General features: G+C 39.6%; 1 pseudogene; it reads left to right on the top strand.

The window, feature by feature from the left end:
* The window catches only part of LOC119087261, a 141,707-nt pseudogene that overhangs the window by 88,126 nt on the left and 34,297 nt on the right, over positions 1-19,284 (top strand).

Below are 19,284 nucleotides of genomic sequence, written 5' to 3' on the forward strand. Positions count from 1 at the left end.
CCCCAGTGAGTCTGGTTAAGATGAACCCTAGTGGCACTTGCAAGTCTCACTCAGGTTGGTGAGAGAAAGAAGGAGGCCAAGTGGGCCAAGACAGAGAAGGAGAGAAAAATGTGATTCCAGCAACTTCCCTGGCCTTTCAGGGAGTACACTGAAGTATTAGAATGGGCTCCTCACTTGCTGTCTCCTTGAAGGGAGTAGCCAGCTGGAGCTGGCCCAGTGCCTGCCTTCCTGCCTTGTACTTAAGGGCCTAGCACACTGATGTGTGGGTTGTATGTTTCATTGGATCCCAAGACTGGGCTCTCCATGAGCATGAAATAAAGCTTCAGTGGGCCTTCTTTAATATTGCCACCCACCAGACACTGGGCTGTCATCCATTTGTTCTTTCGTGCCTGGAGAGAGCTGGAAGGGTATTCGGAAGCTTGACAGATATTCCCTTCATCCCATACAGAATACTAAAATTTGAATAAAATAGTAGTGCTATTTCCCAATAATGTAATTATTCGCTCTGAAATGAACCCCTATTCTGGCAGCTGGATCATTACTGATCATTTGCGATCTGGTGTCCTAGCTCTTGGCCTTTTGTATTTTACCTCAGAACAACTTGGCTTCTCTGTCAATGGTTTGTTTGTTTCTTGAGACAAGGTCTTGCTATGCAGTTCTGACTCTCATGGAAGTCATTGTGTAGATTGGGTTGGCCTTGAATTTGTGCTGATCCTCCTGCTCTATCTCCTGTGTGCTGGGATTACAGGTGTGCAGCTCCACATGCCATTGCCACATATGACTAGTGTTTGGTTTTTATAAACATCGTTTTCATTTGTATATAACTCTGGAATCTCTAAGGTTCTGATAATAAAAAAGCTGAAATACCAAACAATTAGGACATGTAAATGCCATTCTGTATTGCTCAGATTTCACACAGTGTAATACCTAAAACTGAAATTTTGTCTTGTAATATTTATGTGTTTTAGAATTAACATTAAATGTCTTTATTTTTTGAGATTGATATAAAGTTGACTTCTTAGAAAGACCTTTTCAAGTGTTTTGGATTTTAGAACATCAGACTTTAGCAGGTATCCAAGTAAATGATTGCTTTTATTAAGTAGAAATGTAATTTGAAAGATAGAAAATGGAAAGCTGCAACACTGCGTCTCACTTCAGTATGACCAGTGTCAGGAGGTGCTGCTGCTGTTGCTTCTCATGTGGAAATTCACTCTGTAATTCATGGTTTCTGCCTTATGTTTTTGTGTATTACTACAGCTAAAGAAGTAAACAGGTCATGGCACGTTTAACAAAAAGACGACAGGCGGATACAAAAGCTATCCAACATCTTTGGGCAGCCATTGAAATTATAAGGAATCAGAAGCAAATTGCCAACATTGACCGTATTACAAAGTAAGTAAATTTAAACAAACAAACAACGCAACTGTAAAAGTTCCCAAATGCCTTTATCTCTATGCTATTCATACATTGTAAGAACTAAAGTCATTTTGCCTTCCAGAAGAATACAGAAAAGGGAAATAACAGAAACATGTATAGACAATTTGTATTTAGAAGCCTTGTAAATAAATACTAGATAAATAAGTAAAAGATCCGTCTATTCTATTTATAGTAGTTTTTCAATTATATATTTTTGGCTCTTAGAAACTTTTATTTAAGAAGTTTGTTAGTAACATGTTTTATTGTAGTGAAGCTGTCTAAATAAATCTATTTGCTCGTGGCTTATTTCATGTTAAGATGAAAATGCTTTTTCTAGAAAATACTATTTTTGAGTACTTTATAACTCACTAGCAGAAATTATCTTGAATACACATTCAGTTTAAAAAGAAAAATTCCCCTTTCTTCTTAGTTTCTAATGCTGTTTGTTTAGTAGACCAAGATTCAATGTAGGAACAAAGCAAAACAACAACCAAAAACCAAACTACCTAATAGATCTTCTTTTTACTGATTTTGTACTGTGAAGGAGTCTTCAGTTAGGAATTTGATTTTATTTATTTCTCCAGGCACTTTTTAAAAAAATAAAGCTAACATTACATTTTTAAAAGCTTATCTGATTTTTACATGTTAACTGAAATAGAATTTCTTTATGCTTATCATGCCCTCAATTTGCTAGATGGTGTCTATAAAAGTGAAAGGCCAGCTGACCTCTAAAGACTGACTTCCACAGTGCTTTGGACATTAGTAACACATAATAGTTGAGCCCCATGCACATCTACATGGTCTCAGATGTGAAGACAATGAGGCTACCTAAGATGGAAGGACCAGGAGATTGGCAGGAAGCCAGCTACAGCCCTGCCTCCTGTGGGCTAAAATAAAAAACAATTTCCAAAAATAAATAGTACATTGCTTTAATTATTACCTAATTGTTGTTTATTTTTAAAAAGCAACCATTTTGAGGTATGGTAATTAAGTATAGAATAGGATGATGAGTTTTCAAAAATCTCAGGCTGTGTCTGTAACATAGGTCAGTGGTAAAAGCACATACCTTTCAAGGTGAGGCCTATTTTTTTTGTTTGCTTTTGTTTTTGTTTGTTTTTTTAGTTTTTGGTTTTTTGAGACAGGGTTTCTCTGTGTAGCTTTGTGCCTTTCTTGGAACTTGCTCTGTAGACCAGGCTGGCCTCGAACTCACAGAGATCCGCCTGCTCTGCTCCTGAGTGCTGGATTAAAAGCATGCACCACCACTGCCCGGCGAGGCCTATTTTCAATTCCCTTCACTGGGAAATAATCTAAAAGAATAAAAAAAAAAAATACTAAATATGTCCTTGAGATAGCTGAAATGTTTGTAGCAGAGCATTGAAATTAGAAAAGAATATACTGTTGTTTGGATTGAAATTTTAAAGCATGTAATTTTGAACAATTTCAGTTTCTCAGACAATACTTCTTTTTCTTCTATGGAGTGTCTGTTGAGAAGCTTAGGGCACCCACCAAGAACCTCAGGAGTATCATGAGTGCTGCTGCTGGGCTGGGTGACCTGCTGATGTAGGAGGAAGAAGATTAATGCCTGTATTGATGGCGCATGTATCTGCTGGCTTTTAAGACCTGTGCGTGTATATTTGTGCATATGTGAAACTAGCAAAAGACCAGAGGTGGTCATTGGGACCTCACACATCTTCTTTGCACTATGAATCATTGACAAGATTTCTCTTTTCTCCTTCTTCATCAGTGTAACTTTGAATGGTGACCAAGCCATATTTTCTTTATTTCTTAAGTTCTATAATTCTTAAATATGAATACATTTGCTTACCTGTCAAATGGTCATGGACCTATAAGTCTGATCTGAAGATGGAAGCAGAGGACACCTAGGACTTGCCCAATCTAGTGCCCTTGCTTCTTGGCTGATGCCAGTTCCCTTGATGTCCTCTTGCCTGAGGTTGGCTGGGAAGTGCCATTGCGTGATGGAAAGAAAGTAGGTTTGCTGCTGTGTGGTCTGGGACTCCTGTTCTACACCCTGAGGTCAGGACTTCTCACATATTCCATAAAGTTAAATCAAGCTACTTGGCGTAGTTCATGTTAGAATATGCAGGTATCTTTTAAACTTTGAAAATACCTTAGGTTGCCCAGCTGAGTTCTCATCAAGACCTTGTTTTCTATCTGTGCTAACTGGTGAGCAGCCCATTATTTAGTCATGCACTAAGTGTTACGACTGTTGAGGTTACTGCCTTATGGCCTGGTATATTCTTAAGTATCTTGTCTAACTCTACATAAATGGCATGGTTCTGCTGTTCTTATTTTATTATTTTAATCTATAAATTCCACAGCCATTTTTTATTGTTGTTCTCCTTGGGATTTTTACTAAGGAAACTGGTTTACTTGTTCTGCAGTTCCCATGCTCTGGTCATGCTGGTCATATCACTGTGGTCTAGTAACTCAAGTGTGACCCCAGTCCTCTGAATTTCATGGAATGGGGAGAGTTGGATCTAGAGACTGTAGGCAGACTCTGTAGGTGATGCTGTGCTCTACTGTAGGAGGCACATGTTAATCTCTTTTGTGACATTTGTAGCCATTCATGTTAAACTTGAGAAGTTAGGAAGGTGTGAACAGTGGTAATATTTGTGAGTCTTCCAGCTAGAGCACTTTCCTCAGGACAGCTACCCTGTGGCTGCCATACATAGGTCACCGCAGAAAAGGATGTTTCACTTACTGCTTTTAAAGATAACATCCCACCCCCCATGCCAACCCCCTCCCGCCCCCAGGCAGGGTTTCTCTGTGTAGCTCTGGCTATCCTGGAACTCACTCTATAGACCACGCTGGCCTCAAACTCAGAGATCTGCCCTACTTAAGCTCTGAATGCTGGGATGAAAGTGTGCACCACACTGCCAGCTAAAATATGGCATTCTTTTTTTTAAAGATTTTACAGTGTTCTGCTGGCATGCATGCTTCATGCAGAAGAGGGCACCAGATCTCATTATAGATGTGGTGAGCTACCATGTGGCTGCTGGAATTGAATTTAGGACCTCTGGAAGAACAGCCAGTGCTCTTAACCTCTAAGCCATCTCTCTAGCCCCTAAAAAATGGCATTCTTAGTAGATGACTGTGGACTTTCCTAAGAGCCAAATGCTTGACATGCTTCCATCCATACCCCTTATAACCTAATGTTATCATACACTTCTGTACACGCTTGCACACATACTATGGCTTATTTTTATTTAGTATGCTGGATTTTGTCTTTCTGTAGTGTATCTGTGATTTCCTTTGTTCTTTTTATTTTAGTTTTAATATTTCTCTGCTTTGCAACTTGGTCTACAGTGGCGTGGTCTGCTCTCTGTTCCTGCACTCATGCCTATGCGTGCCTCTGGGTTAGATTTATGTTTTCATTCTTGCTCTTTGTTTTGTTTAGACTTCTTTGCAACGCTGATCATTGGACCTTGGACTTCACTTCTGAAGTGCTTTCATTTACTTTAAGTTTTTGACTCATTTTGAGGTTTATCTACTTTTGATTGACAGTTTTTGTAGCTTATTGACTTCCTGTCTTACTTGCATTTGAAATAGTGGATTATGGTTTTCCTGTTTTGCAGGTGACTGTTCTGTATTCTACCTCTTTAGCCACAGTGCTTCATTTGGATTTGAATCTCTTCTTGAATTTACATTAGATGTATGTCTTTGAAGTTCTTTACATGCCATTTTTTAATTGACAGAAATATGGTCTCCACAGCACATACAGAAAATCTTTTTACCTGACTTTTTACTATCAGTGTTGGTGTTTTAATTCCTAGCATTGTACTAAACATGGGGCTTTTTTCCTGGAAGGAGCTTTAGCTATTTAATTTGAGCATCTACAGTGCATATTATTCTCCTTCTCTGTGAGTGTGTGAAATTCCCTCTGGTTGTCACTGCTCTTCTGAGACTGTCCTTGGCTTTATAGTGAGAAGCTATTGGCTTAGATCATGTACTTTTTTTTTAAAAAAAAAAAGATTACTTATGTTTATTTATGTATATGAGTTTCTGCCTGCGGTATATTGTACTCTGTGGGCATGACTGGTGTCTGTGGAGGCCAGAAGAGGGCCCAAATCCCTGAAACTAGAGTTAAACTGGCCCATGGATGCTGAGGCCTGAATCCATGCACTCTACAAAAGCTATTAACCACTGAGCCATCCCTCTAGTCTTTCACCTGTCCGTCCTGTCGGGCAATCCTCCATAGCTGGCAGTGCCAAGTACATTTGTAACTCTGGGAAGGTTGTCATCATCTGCTTAGAAACAGGATAGTATCTGCCTAAGAAATGGAAAGGGGCTTCTGAAGAGATGCTGTCAAGGTATAATCTCAAGTAAACTTTGACCTGTCAATAAAACTATTTTTACATTTGTAGGAACTAATGTTTAACTATCAAAACAATTCATATTCATATGAATTGTTATTTTATTATAAATAAGGCTAGAGAGTTTAGATTATCTGAGAAGATGGCTGGGAAAGATCTCTCTCCACCTTGCAGTATCTGTAAGTGTATGGGACAGTAGGTGTATGTGCATGGACCTCTTCTGTGTAGTTTGGGTAGATGTTTTTATGACAAAGCTTGGAAACATTTGGCCTCTAACATTTATATTAAATAAGTATTTTGAAAACATTTATGTGTTTAAGATGCTGTGCATTAGTGTTAAATCAAGACACAAAGGATGAAGAATGTATATAACAGAAGTAAACTTAGACTTTGAACCTCTGAACTGTGGCGGTTCCTAACTCATTGTTCCTGGGACTTCAAATGCTGTGGGCATTATATGCTGCAGGAAAAACAGGTGCACAGGTCACTTCGCTTTTCTCCTTAATCCAGACAGAGTACTCACATATGCTTTGGATTATTATAACACAGTATTAGAGGGTCATATTATTTCCAGTGGTTATTAGAGATAGTTTACAAGTGTGCTGATGAAGTTAGTGTACATTATACTTGTCTTTCCTGCCTTTCTGGCTAGGCAGGATGCTTATAGTGGAACATTTACTTCCTACTGCCTGCTAGAGAGACAGTTGAAGTAGTCACTGGCCAGGTTTCTCCCTTTCCTTGAGCACTTGGCTCTGCATTTCTACAGTTATTTGGATTGATGGAGCTCATTCCACTGAGTCCACAATTAATTACCTGTATTGCTTATTTTAGGGTCAAATCCTAGTTAGAAAGTGTGGCCTCTGACCTCTTGTGACATGTTTGGCATTGACATTTCTGAGTCTTCCTGAAGTTCTTGTCGCTACAGACATGTAGACCTGAACTATAAGTCCTCCTTCCTTGTGCCTAGGCTTCCTATGAAGATACAAGTCGATGTACATTGCATATTTACTAAGATTCTGTCACACCCAATTCCTAGGAATGATGTGAAATTTAGCCGTGTCTCTCTTTGTGAGATTTTATTCCCTCGGATTATCAGAGAGGAGGAGAGTGAGCATTGCCTAAACGAGCTCTTTAGAAATGTTAGCTTTAAAAACTGCCATCTACCCCCACTGTTCTGCTCATTGGGTCTCGGGGTCCTTACAGTGTCTCTTCTGCATCCTCATCTTAGTTTCCGTTGACTCTTTTTATGTACCTGAGAGATTTGTAGACACACTTTATCACTGTTATAATTATGACTTGACTTCTCATTGGGCAGACTTATAGGAATGATTCTGGATGCTGTGGTCCACAGTTGCTTCTTCCAGAGGACAGATTTTAGGGCACTCATCTTGCCTTAGAAGCTTGTCTGTTTGCATAAATTTGACATTTCTTTGCACTTCTATGAATAAAAGACAAGGCACCTGAGAGCATAACTAACCACTAAGGAATAAAACAGCAGTATGGAGGATAGAGAAAGGTATGGTCCAGACGACAGCTTGCTCCTGTGGTTAGGAGGTAGTGATGTATAACCCTGCAGACTTGGTTTGAGGGAAAGTTGCAGGAGAGTTTGGAAGGCCTTGAAGAAGCAGAGAGTCAAAATGTAGATTGTCTGGGTCATGTAAAACATCTGTAGATTTAAAGGGACATGGCTGAAAGGGTCAGGTTAGGAGTGTGTTTAACCTGCACCGAGGTGTTTAACCAGTAGCTAGAGAGGAATAGCAGGGGTTTTAAATACAGAGTTAAGATAAAGCACTCTCATTTCCCCCTTCCAAGCTAGGTTAAATGGTTCCCTATGTCTTAAGCATCTGCTTTTTTTGTGTGCTACTCTGGAGTTAGTTGCATTTTCCTGCCTGTGTTGTAGTCCTCCTGCCTCTTGCTATCACTGGGTTAGTGCTACCTTTTCTGAGGTGGCACCAACTATCAATGTGCCTTATTCTTGCCAACTTTTCTCTCGTGGTCATGGAGTCCACATGGCCAGCACCTTGCTCATTTGCTATCTCTGCATGGCTCCCTATGTTGCCTCCTGCTGCCTCACTCCCACTGTACTCTATCAGCCCTGGGCTCTCTGTAGGCTTGGCTGCCTCACACTGCTTGGGATGACACTCCCAGGCTCTCCTTTCTGTTCTCCCTCCGCAGCCCCACACTTCTCAGTCACTTCTCTAGTTTTCATATATGATCATATTCTTAAAATCCTCTTGATTCCAATTGTATATAAAATCCAAAGCCCTTCTCAGTTAGAGCCATCATGTCTTCTTTTATGTGCAACTCTTCCCACTTGGTGTTTCACCAGAGACTGTCCTGGGTTATGTGAGAATATCACAGATCCTGTATTTTGTATTTTTCCCCCATTCATGAACATGTGATGCTGTCATGTGCATCCTTTTAAGACCTGCTTCACGCAGTTTTGAACATGTTGATTTTGATATAGTTAACTCTGACTCTTCTCTCTATTTTCATAGTAATATGCTTAAATTCATTTTTATCATTTGTTGAAGTTTCTTAGAAACTTTAAAAAATATTGTGGACTGTGGGTATTTTAAGATTAGATTACTCATGCATGCTAGGCAGTGGTGGCACATGCCTTTAATCTCACTCAGCACTTGGTGGCAGAGGCATCTCTGTGAGTTCGAGGCCAGTCTGGTCTACTGAGTAAATTCTCGGACAGCCAGGACTGTTTCACAGAGAAACCCCATCATGATTTACCTTAGGATGGGAGGGGGAGGCCACAGGATAAAGGAAATGCAATTAAGTTATGATACACAAAAAGGGAATTGTGACCATAGTCTTAATAAATGTTAATAAAGTTAAAACAGTACTAGTAAAAAATAAAGCTAACACTCAACATAGAAAAGAGAACTAGGCTAGAGCAACCAGAACACCAACCAAATCTAGGAGTAATAGCAGAGCTGTACAGAGGGCAGTCATATATTCATATAGCAGGTTGTTATACTGAGCAGTATCATTAATCCATCCAGATTAGCAGATAATACTGAAGAAAAGATTCCAGTTACAGAGACTATGTGTACTGTGACTCCATTCTGGAAGCATTCAAAACCAGGAACATTGAACATGCTTGTAAGGAATGTGTCCCAGTGCTAAAATGCATGTCTAGCATGTACCAGACTCTGGCTTGAATTCCTCGTGTATGTGTGTGTGTGTGTGTGTGTGTGTGTGTGTGTGTGTGTGTGTGTGTGTGTGTGTGTGTGTTTTAAAACAACTTTTAAAAGGAAGTAAATAGGAAGGAAGAGTCTGTTTGGGAGCTAAGTGTGAAGAAGGGTAGCAGAGTGGGCAGGTTCATGTCTCTGCCCCTCTTGTCTCTTGCTGTCTTGTCTTTATGTCCCCAGTAGGCTTGCTAGGAACAATGTTAACCCACTGCACTCTGCTCTAAGGATCCAGATCATTTAATATACTTATCATTTATAGTTAGTTCTCTCTTTTCCACTGAAGATTTTCTGTGCCAAATTAGCAAACTGAAGACAGTATCTCAGTTGCAAGGGAATTATGTCCTTTTAATGCTTTGCTTCTGAACATTCCTACCTCTTGTGGAAAGTACACTCTACTAAGATTTGGGATAGAATTGTAGTAAATGAGATCAAGAGGAATTTATAGATAATTTAAACAGAAGGCCTAATTATTTTGCTTCTTTCTTTCACCAATAGGCTAGATATATGAATTTTCTGTGACTGTTTTTTTGTTTGTTTGTTTTGTTTTTGTTTTTGTTTTCGAGACAGGGTTTCTCTGTGTAGCTTTCGCCCTTTCCTGGGACTCACTGGTAGCCCAGGCTGGCCTTGAACTCACAGAGATCCGCCTGGCTCTGCCCCGAGTGCTTAAAGGCGTGCGCCACCACCGCCCAGCATGTGACTGTTTTTTATAAATGAGATTAAAATTAAAATCATCTTTTTTTGTAGCTTATCTTATGTATTTTTTTAATTTTCATTTTCATTTATTCTTTCAAAATTTCATTCATGTATGCATATGTGCATTGCATTTTTATATATTTTTGTTTTCTTTTTGTTTTTTTTTTTATAATTTAATTTAATTTACATATAAATGGATTCCCTTGTTCTCCCCCTTCCCACCCACACCCAGTCCAACCCCCATTTCCATCTCCTCTGGGGCAAAGACTCCCCTGAGGATTGAGTTCAATCTGGTAGATTCAGTCCAGGCAGGTCCAGTCCCCTCCTCCCAGGCTGAGCCAAGTGTCCCTGCATAAGCCCCAGGTTCCAAACAGCCAGCTCATGCATTGAGAACAGGACCCGGTCCCACTGCCTGGATGCCTCCCAAACAGTTCCGAGTTAATCAACTGTCTCACTTATCCAGAGGGCCTGATCCAGTTGGGGGTTCCTCAGCTATTGGTTCATAGTTCATGTGTTTCCATTCGTTTGGCTATTTGTCCCTGTGCTTTTTCCAACCTTGGTCTCAACAATTCTTGCTCATACAAACCCTCCTCTTTCTCTTTCTCACCAGTTGGACTCCTAGAGCTCCACCTGGGGCCTGGCCGTGGATCTCTGCATCCGGTTCCTCAGTCATTGGATGGGATTTCTAGCACGACAGTTAGGGTGTTTGGCCATCATATTACCAGAGTAGGTCAGTTCAGGCTATCTCTCGATCATTGCCAGTAGTCTATTGTGGGGGTATCTTTGTGGATTTCTGTGGCCTCTCTAGCACTTTGCTTCTTCCTATTCTCATGTGGTCTTCATTTATCATGGTCTTTTATTCCTTGTTCTCCCTCTCTGTTCTTGATCCAGCTGGGATCTCCCGCTCCCCTAAGCTCTCTTTCCCTCGACTCTCGCCCTTCATTACCCCACTCATGTCCAGGTTGTTAATGTAGATCTCAGCCATTTCCCTGTCAAACTCTATGTGATTTTAAAAGATTATATTCTAATTTAAAATGAAAAAAAATAATTATTTTGTATATGTGCATGCAAGCATTGTGCATCCACATGCCATGTGAAGGCCATGTGAAGGTCAGAGGACAACTTGCGGGAGTTGATTCCAAGCCTCTTTGAGCAACCCAGTAGCAACCTGTGCCAGCTGGGCATGGGAGGCCCTGAGCTAAGTGTTGGTCAGATTCCCCAGCATACACTTGGAATAAAGTGTTACGTGGTTACCAGAATGGTGACTATTCTCAGGTCTTAGAGCCTATACAGTGTGGAGCTCTTCACAAGAAGTGAAAGGGCCTGCAGCCATGAATTAGAGTTTTGATGGGTAGGAAGCCTTGCTACACTTCCTGGCAGCCATTTTCCCCTGGGTGAAGCCATTGTTCTCATCTCTGGGCTCAGTTCTCAGTATTCATGTAGATGCGGTGTGGTTTCTGGACTGACTCGTCATTGGGTTCATAGGTAAATGATAAGTCAGAAATGGTTTATACAAGTTCTAACTTTCCTAAAAGTGATAAGTATTTTCTGTTACACTTAACTGTATATGTTTGTTTTCTTGGGGATAGAGGGTCTTCAACATGCAAAATTGGTTCAGGGGAGAGGAAACTTCAGAATTTTACAGCTTATTTGAATGTATCACAACAGCTGCAAAGTAGTATCCTGGGGCCCCAGACAGTGGAGGAAGATTGCAGGAGTGGAGTGAATAGGAAAGATGAAGAAATGTACTGAAAATGTTCAAAGAAATTAAATATGTCCTTTAAGTAATTAAACATTTCTACACTGATGACTTGTTATGCTGAGTAGAGGACTAGAAGGTGTCTGTGACTGTCCCTCCAGTGAACTCTGAAGGCCTGATGCTTTACACGATAGTTCCACTGTGGCAGCACCTTCTTGTGCATCACCTGGCTTCTCAGCTTGTCAAGGCAAGTTTACTGAGCATGCTCAAGCTAACAGTACTCGGACTAAGACATCACTCCTCTGTATAGGAACTGTTTTGTTCTGTCCCAGTTCTTGCCATTTCCTTTACTTTTTGAGAGAAGTGGTAATCAGTCCTTGAGTTAGTGTTTTACAGAATGGGAGGAAAGGGTGAGCATAGAGAGCTGGTAACCAAAGATGCTTCAATTACTGAGGAAAAAGTAAAACTCTTAGGTATTTTAGCCCATGCCTCAAAACAGTCTGAGGACAAAGCAGCTCAGAAAACCCATTTTAAAGGTGAAAGTCCATGGATAAAAGTGTATCAAGGAATATAAGATGCAAAAATGTTCTTCTTAACAGTCTGGGACCAGAAAAGGGAAATCCTCAGGAAAATGTCCTCTATCTGGCATCATACAGCCACTGTGCAGTAGCCATCTTCAAGCATCTTATGCATGGTGGCTAGTTCAAGAATTTCCTGGGGAAAAAAAAATGTCGCCAGGCAATGGTGGCACATGCCTTTAATTCCAGCACTTGGGAGGTAGAGGCAGGTGAATTTCTGTGAGTTTGAGGCCAGCTTGTCTACAAAATGAGTTCCAGGACAGCCAGGGTATGTAGAAATCCTGTCTCGAAACCCAAAAACAAAAACCCCACAAAATAAGGCTTTATTGCTTCCTCAGATGTATAGTTTACAGAAGTCCTAAATGAGACAGCCAGGCTGAATGTATTGAAGACAAACCTGAGTAGAAAGGCCGTTGCTCAGTTTAGACCTAAACACTAGCCAAGTTTACATGGCATGTAAAGTCAAACCTGCTTCTCTAAGGGCAGTCTTTCTGATTGCCAGCATGATGGCACAGTGGAGAATTCCATGTGATCCCATGAGATGGCTCTGTTCAGAACACAGGTGCACTAACTGCAAATAATAGTGCATTACCTTTAGACCACATATGTGTAAAAGAAAAGTTTCCTGTTCAAGTTGAGTTCCATCCCTAAGGACTCTCATTGTATGTGCAAGTATTTCACAGTCTCTAAATATTATAATCTGAACTATTTCTGTCCTAAGCATTTTGTAAAGGGAGGTCAGCACGTATGTGCTGGGGTTCTTAGGACTATGTAGGACACACTAGGTCTTTAGGATGTGCGTTGCTTCCAGCTTATACACTGCATTTTAACTGAGGTTATTGGTTCCCCAACCCCATGTTAAAATGGCTACTTTTGTGAAAATCTGTCCATTGGTAGTGTCACTTGTGACTTTGTTCCATGCTTAGAAGGTATTCTCACAGCAGTATGAGAAAGTCTCCAGTGTTTCCCTTTGAATGCTTAGTGGTTTGTGTTTTGACTGTTAAACTTGATCTGTTAGGATTTGCTTATGGGCACAGATGAACACAGGGCTTCTTCCTCCAACCCCATCCCAGCAGTCAGGTGTCCTCAGGCCATGCAGTGATAGCTGACCTTTCTACCAGTGATCTGAGTGCTCCTTTGCACAGCCCATTCTTGACATGCTATCTTTAGTATCCGTGCTGTCAAAATTGTCCTGATTCAGACTTTTCTGTTTCTCTTAGTTCTTATTTTTGCTCGTCTGCCTGAGTGGTATTTCAGGTGCTTATCCACCAGCTACTACTCTTTTAACTCTCACTGTCTGGGCTCAGGTTTAGCTTACTGCTAGAGTGTGGCTGGACATGCACAAGGTACTTAGTCAGGCCTTAATACCTAACTCATTGACTAACTAATGAAAACAAACACCTGATTGTGGTATATCAATTCTTCTATTTTTAATATTTTCATTTGTTTCCCAGAAGAATTTGTGAACGTACTTACAGTTTGTCAGCTGAATGTCTAGGTTCTAAAGATGTGGTTTGTGAATGAAGAGTCTGTTGACCCTGTTGGATTTGGGGGCCCTGTCAGCTGTGTTGTTCTCTCCTTTCAGTGTCTTGGAGCAGCAAGCAGCAAGCAGCAAGAGATGTCTTGCATAGCCGTCCCATTACAGAAGAACCTGCTCGTTCCTATGTACTGACGGGGCTGGGTGTTGAATTTCATTTAGTCCCTTTCAACCTGGATTACATTTTTTAGGTTGTGTGTCTGTATCTATGTCTGGGTGTAGGGGTGCACAAGAGCACAGGTGCCCATGGAGGCCAGAAAAGCCTCTGATTCCTGGAGCTATAGTTGCAGGTGGTTGTGAGCCACCATATGGGTTCTCCAAGAGAGCAGCGTGAGCTCTAACCACTGGGCCATCGCTCTGGCCCCCTGAGTAACATTTTTAGTGTTTTGTTTTACTTTTAGTCTCTTAATAAATACATTTTGTTTTTATAGTTCTCAACATTAAATTTTCAGTGAACATTTGGTTACGGTGTTTGCTTTTGATATTTGAATTATATAAATGTGTTAACATTCACAAACAGATGTAATATTAGACTGTATATTCAAATATCTTTTGTTAAAATTGTGCATGAGCTTTCCTTTGGTATACTAGTTTTATTTTGCATGTTTTGTAAGTTTTTTTTTAATGTTATATACCAGTACCCTGCCTACCTTTATTACTTACGGGCTAGAAGAGGATCTGCTCACTGAGAGTACGCAAAGTCAGCTCCTGACCATGGCCCCGGTGGTGTTTTTTCTGTTTTTTTTTTCTTTTTTACCCACTTTTTCTTTATATCTTTGGAAACTGGATATTTTAATTGATCAGATAACTACATTTTGGTCATTTAACATTTTCTTAGAAGACTATAGTATCTATAATTTGAAGACCTGAGAAAAGTAGCAGCTTAGGACTATGGGGATTTCCTTTTTTGTGTGCCTGTGTCCTCTAGATAGGTCTGGTTTGCATGGTTCTTCACTGTGAATTCTACTAGCTAGTCATAAGTCTGTGTTTTTCCCCAAGAAAGAACTTCTAAGTTAACACTCTCAAGCTGTTCTTCTGACTCAGTGGCCTTAGCCTTGTCTGACTGAGATCTCTGTGATGTTCCTGTTTTACCATTGTCTGTTCCAGCTGCATGACTGACAAAGTGTGTCACCTTTGAATCTACCTGGGCCGTCTCTGTACTCAGTCCTGTGCACCCCTTGCTTGTATTTAGTTTAGGTCCCAGATCAGTTAAGTCTCTAGATCCATGTTCTGTTTTCTGTAGATATTTCCCAGGTGTGAACTCAGAGAAGGAACTAATGTCTCCAGCTCCCTATTTTTGCCAGCACTTCATTTATTCCTCACAGGTTTTGTATTATAACTGTCTAGGTCTTGATAGTTTCTAATGACTTTTTTCAGCACAGTTGCTCTAGGTTCCAAATCCTGTACACTGAGACCCTGATCCTACTCATGTTTATATTTTTACATTATTGTTGTTTTTAAAATTGTCTATTAAATATAATTTAATATTACACTGTATGAATACTCTGTATTTAATTTTTAAAGTATTTTATCCTTTGACAATTTCATGTATTGTATTTTGATCATATTCCCTGCCCCCTTCTCCTCCCAGATCTCCTGCAGTGTGTTTTGCACGTTCATTTTCAGTTTTTCTGCAGTGCTTGTTTTTCATCTTGTCACATTGAATGTGCTTTCCATTTTTATTGATTCTTTTGTTTTTGTGTTTAACTATTTATTGTGTTTTGTGATAATTAAGAGACTTTTTTGTTCTAAGTTATTTATAATTTAAATAATCTCTAAGGTAGCCTTTAAAAGCTGTTGATTGAGAACGTGGTAGAATTAGTATGCTTGGACTTCATCTTCCTCCCCTGACATATCCTATTTGTTAATTACAGAGTCTCCATTGTCAGAGTTAATGTTCTGTTCTGTTCTCTAATCATAATCTCCATGTTTCTTTCTGTCTTAGTCCTTCAGTTAATTTTTGACAGAAAAAGGAAATCTGTAAAAGTTAGCTGCCTCCTAAACAGAAAGTCGCCATCTTCCCCATGCTGACAATGCAGGGCTTGCCAGAGCATCTTTTGCTGGGCTCATCGGGCTTTCCCAGAAGAAAAGGACAAAAATTAATCTTTTGAATCAAGAAGGTCCTTAAATGCTGGGTTTGGTATTTTTCAAAATCATGATAAAATTTCTTTTCTTTTTTTTTTTTTTTTTTTTTTTGGTTATTCGAGACAGGGTTTCTCTGTGTAGCTTTGGAGCCTGTCCTGGAACTTGCTTTGTAGACCAGGCTGGCCTTGAATTCACAGAGATCTGCCTGCCTCTGCCTCCCGAGTGCTGGATTAAAGAAGTGTGCCACCACTGCCTGGCTGATAAAATTATTATGTCTTGTTTATTTTTCTTATTTTATTTTACTTATTTCTTAAGATGTTGTATTACTTTCTTTTCTTACATAGGATATTCATGGGAAGATGCTGAGGCAATTCTGATTTGTCTCATAATTTGATTTTTTTGTTGTTGTTTTGAGGGAGAGTCTCACTTTGTACCTTAGGCTAGTCTCATACTTGATGTGGAGGCTTTCTAGTCCAACCTGCCCTTGAGCGCAAACTCTTGATGCCTCCTGAGTGCTGGGATTATAGGACAGCATCCACATGTGCTCTGTTTTTATCTAGATTGGCAAAGGGCTCTTGGAGACCACTAATTTAGGGAAACAAAATGCTGATGTTTTCTGTTTTTTTTTTAATGAATAAAAATAGAAGAAATATATAGCATTTTGTTTGTAATAAAACCAATAATAAAGATTAAACCAAATGAAGTACAGATGGACATAAGCAAATAGTGCAATGGAGTAAGTGTAGCTGGTGAACATAGCATAGGAACTACTATTATTTTCTGTGGTTCAGAAGGTTTGTAATGTTTCACCTTTTACCTTTTATTTTTAAGATACCATAAATATGTAAATCAGTTAGCACTAGTGTGTGCTGTGGGCCGCAGAAATATGAAGTAGGAATTCCACTGACTGTGGCAAAGCTATTACCTGAAGGTCAAGGACTCTTCCAGAGGGAAGCCAAGTCTCAAGAAGTACTGGTGACACTGGCTTTTGAATGTCTTAGCTGTTTCCTGCAGTGAATTTCTTGTGTGCTATTGTAGCCTCCCATTTGATTCTTTCCCCAAGAACATCTAACAATGTGCTTGATCATTTACGGGGCACAACTTCCCTTATATTATTGGGGTATTTTGGATAACATTCCCCAGCTGTGCTTATTATTCATTAGCAAACATCTGGCCAGGGCCATTCTCTGGACAAAAGTATTCATCTGAGACACTTCTACATCCAAGGACAAAACTGCAGATAGATAAGCATTAGCTCATCTTGCCTACAGATAAGAGAAAATAACCACTGACAATTAAATTCTTAACTCCTTACCTTCACCCCAGTTTATTAACACAAGACCCTAATTTAAGAGATTTACCACTTACTATTCTGAGATGGTGTTTTGGACATCTGCTAGTTACTGAGATAAGGTAATTATTTCCACTGATCCAAGGAGACTACAACAAGGTTAGGTAATGATAGGTGCCAAGCTTTGTTTCTTGTGCAAATCAAGCTTTAATCCTCCCTCTTTTATCTCAGCCCAGGTGTTATTCCTAGTTCTAAAGATTCCTCCATTAGCAATTAACTCAGAGCAAAAGTGCTTTTATTAACCAAATACTACACATTGTAACACAGGTTCCTAGCAACTGAGTAAACTTCCCCTACCCTACTAGAAAGTGGCAGCCAGAGAATTGCTGATTGTATGTGTATATAAACTGGAAGCTTCAGAGACTTGGGGGAACAAAGAAAGATGAACAAAGATGGAAAGAATCTAATATCCCTCAGATTAATTCTCAGCCGCTGATAGCATCTATTTGGGACTCTGGGAGAAATCTCCACCGGCAAGTACCAGTGGGGACTTCGATAGGTGTGTACATTGCATTTCTGGTGATGGTGTGTGTCCATGTTTTTTCTAACAACCATTCATATAATTTCACATACTCACTAGCACCATTTCCTGAGTTTTGAGTACAAGTTCTTTTGAAAAGTATTAAAAGTATTCTAAAGTCTTTGATGGAGGATTATGAGAACCTGTCTTAGAGTGCAGAGTAAAGCAATAATGCAAAAATTAAATTGCTTGTTTGACGCAAGTCTGCCCAGTGATTTGTATTGTTAGTTGGGACTGTTTTGAGCCACTGTTGGTCCAAACATACAGGTTTAAAATAGCACCATATGCTCCTTAGCAAGCCTATCTAAAAGGACCAGTGGATTGTTACATTACCCCATCTTGGGTGAAGCTGATCTGATCTTTTCCTCTAGTTCCTTTACTTTATAGTTGTGTTTGTAGCTTTAAAAAAATGTACTTATACCTTTAAAAAATGTTTATGTCTTTGAAAATGTTTAAATTGTGACGTAATTCAGAACATTACAAATGGCTAAAAACAAAATGTTAAAATGTTGCAACCTAAAACAACTCATGTCACAAGTTTTTTAATTAGGGTGATGTGCTTTTGATTTAACTTGGGACACTTTTAGAAGGAAACTTTGTGTTTGTAATAATCTTTGAAGACCTTGGAAATAAAATCTTTGCCTAATTCATCATTTTCCATGAAAAAAAAAAATAGCATAATAGAGTTGAGGGACACTTTTTTTCCTCCTTCCTCCTTCCTTCCTTCCTTCCTTCCTTCCTTCCTTCCTTCCTTCCTTCCTCCTCCCTTCCTCCCTTCCTCCCTCCTTCCTCCCTCCCTCCCCCCTTCTCTCTCTCTTTCTCCCTATCTCCCTCCCTTCCCTGCTCCTTCCCCTCCTTCCCCCATTCTTCTCTACTTCCCTTCCTTTGTTCCTTCCATTAATATATGTCATAGTAAAATAGGAACAAATGGCCCTTCCTTTTCTTGTTTTTACTCCTTTTTAGTTGGCATCACTGGAAAATTTCTAACTTTGTGTCCTCTGTGTTCAGGTATATGTCCCGAGTCCACGGTATGCATCCCAAAGAGACCACCCGTCAGCTGAGCTTAGCTGTGAAAGATGGTCTTATTGTCGAAACTCTAACAGTGGGCTGCAAAGGCTCAAAAGCTGGTATTGAGCAAGAAGGATATTGGTTACCAGGTGATGAGATTGTAAGTATATTTAATTTGATAAATTCAGAAATTTGGACTTTTGGGTTTTTTTGAATATTAATATAAGCTATAGAAATCCATTGTCAGAAATTTAACAATTCTTAACATTTTTATTAACACTAAAGCTCTGTATTGATAGCTTCCTTGTGATTCCTTAGGAAAAAACTAACTTTTACAAAAATCCTGCTCTTCTGTCTATTATCTTGCATCTAAAAAATAAAACTAAATGTGCATATAAATCATGGTACTTTTGGTGCTTTCTTGAACTAATATTAGTTTAAAACATGTTTCAGTGCAGGACAGTGTTTATACTGCCTAGATAGATGGAAAGGACACATTGCTTATTTAGGAATGCTCACTTGGATGGCATCAAATTTCAGTCCAGGCTTATGGCAGAGTTTTCATGCACAATACAAAGATCCCAGATGTTAGCATGACTGGCCCTGGTCCACACTGACCAGTGACTACTGGCAGGCTTTGGGTCCTAAGCATAAGTCAATCAGGATGGATATAAAGTTACTTCTTTTGTACCTTCATTTAGCTCCAGCTGTGATGTCTCTTATGGGAGGGTGCTTTGTATGATTGTGTCCTTTCAGGACATGGCTTTATGCTGAGAAGTACATAGAGAAGTCCTTTCTTCTTGCATAAAGATTGATTTCATGTGTGGTATTTCTATCTCCCCATCATATTTTTTGATATT

Source organism: Peromyscus leucopus, unplaced genomic scaffold, assembly GCF_004664715.2.
Source record: "Peromyscus leucopus breed LL Stock unplaced genomic scaffold, UCI_PerLeu_2.1 scaffold_66, whole genome shotgun sequence".
Lineage (NCBI taxonomy): Eukaryota > Metazoa > Chordata > Mammalia > Rodentia > Cricetidae > Peromyscus > Peromyscus leucopus.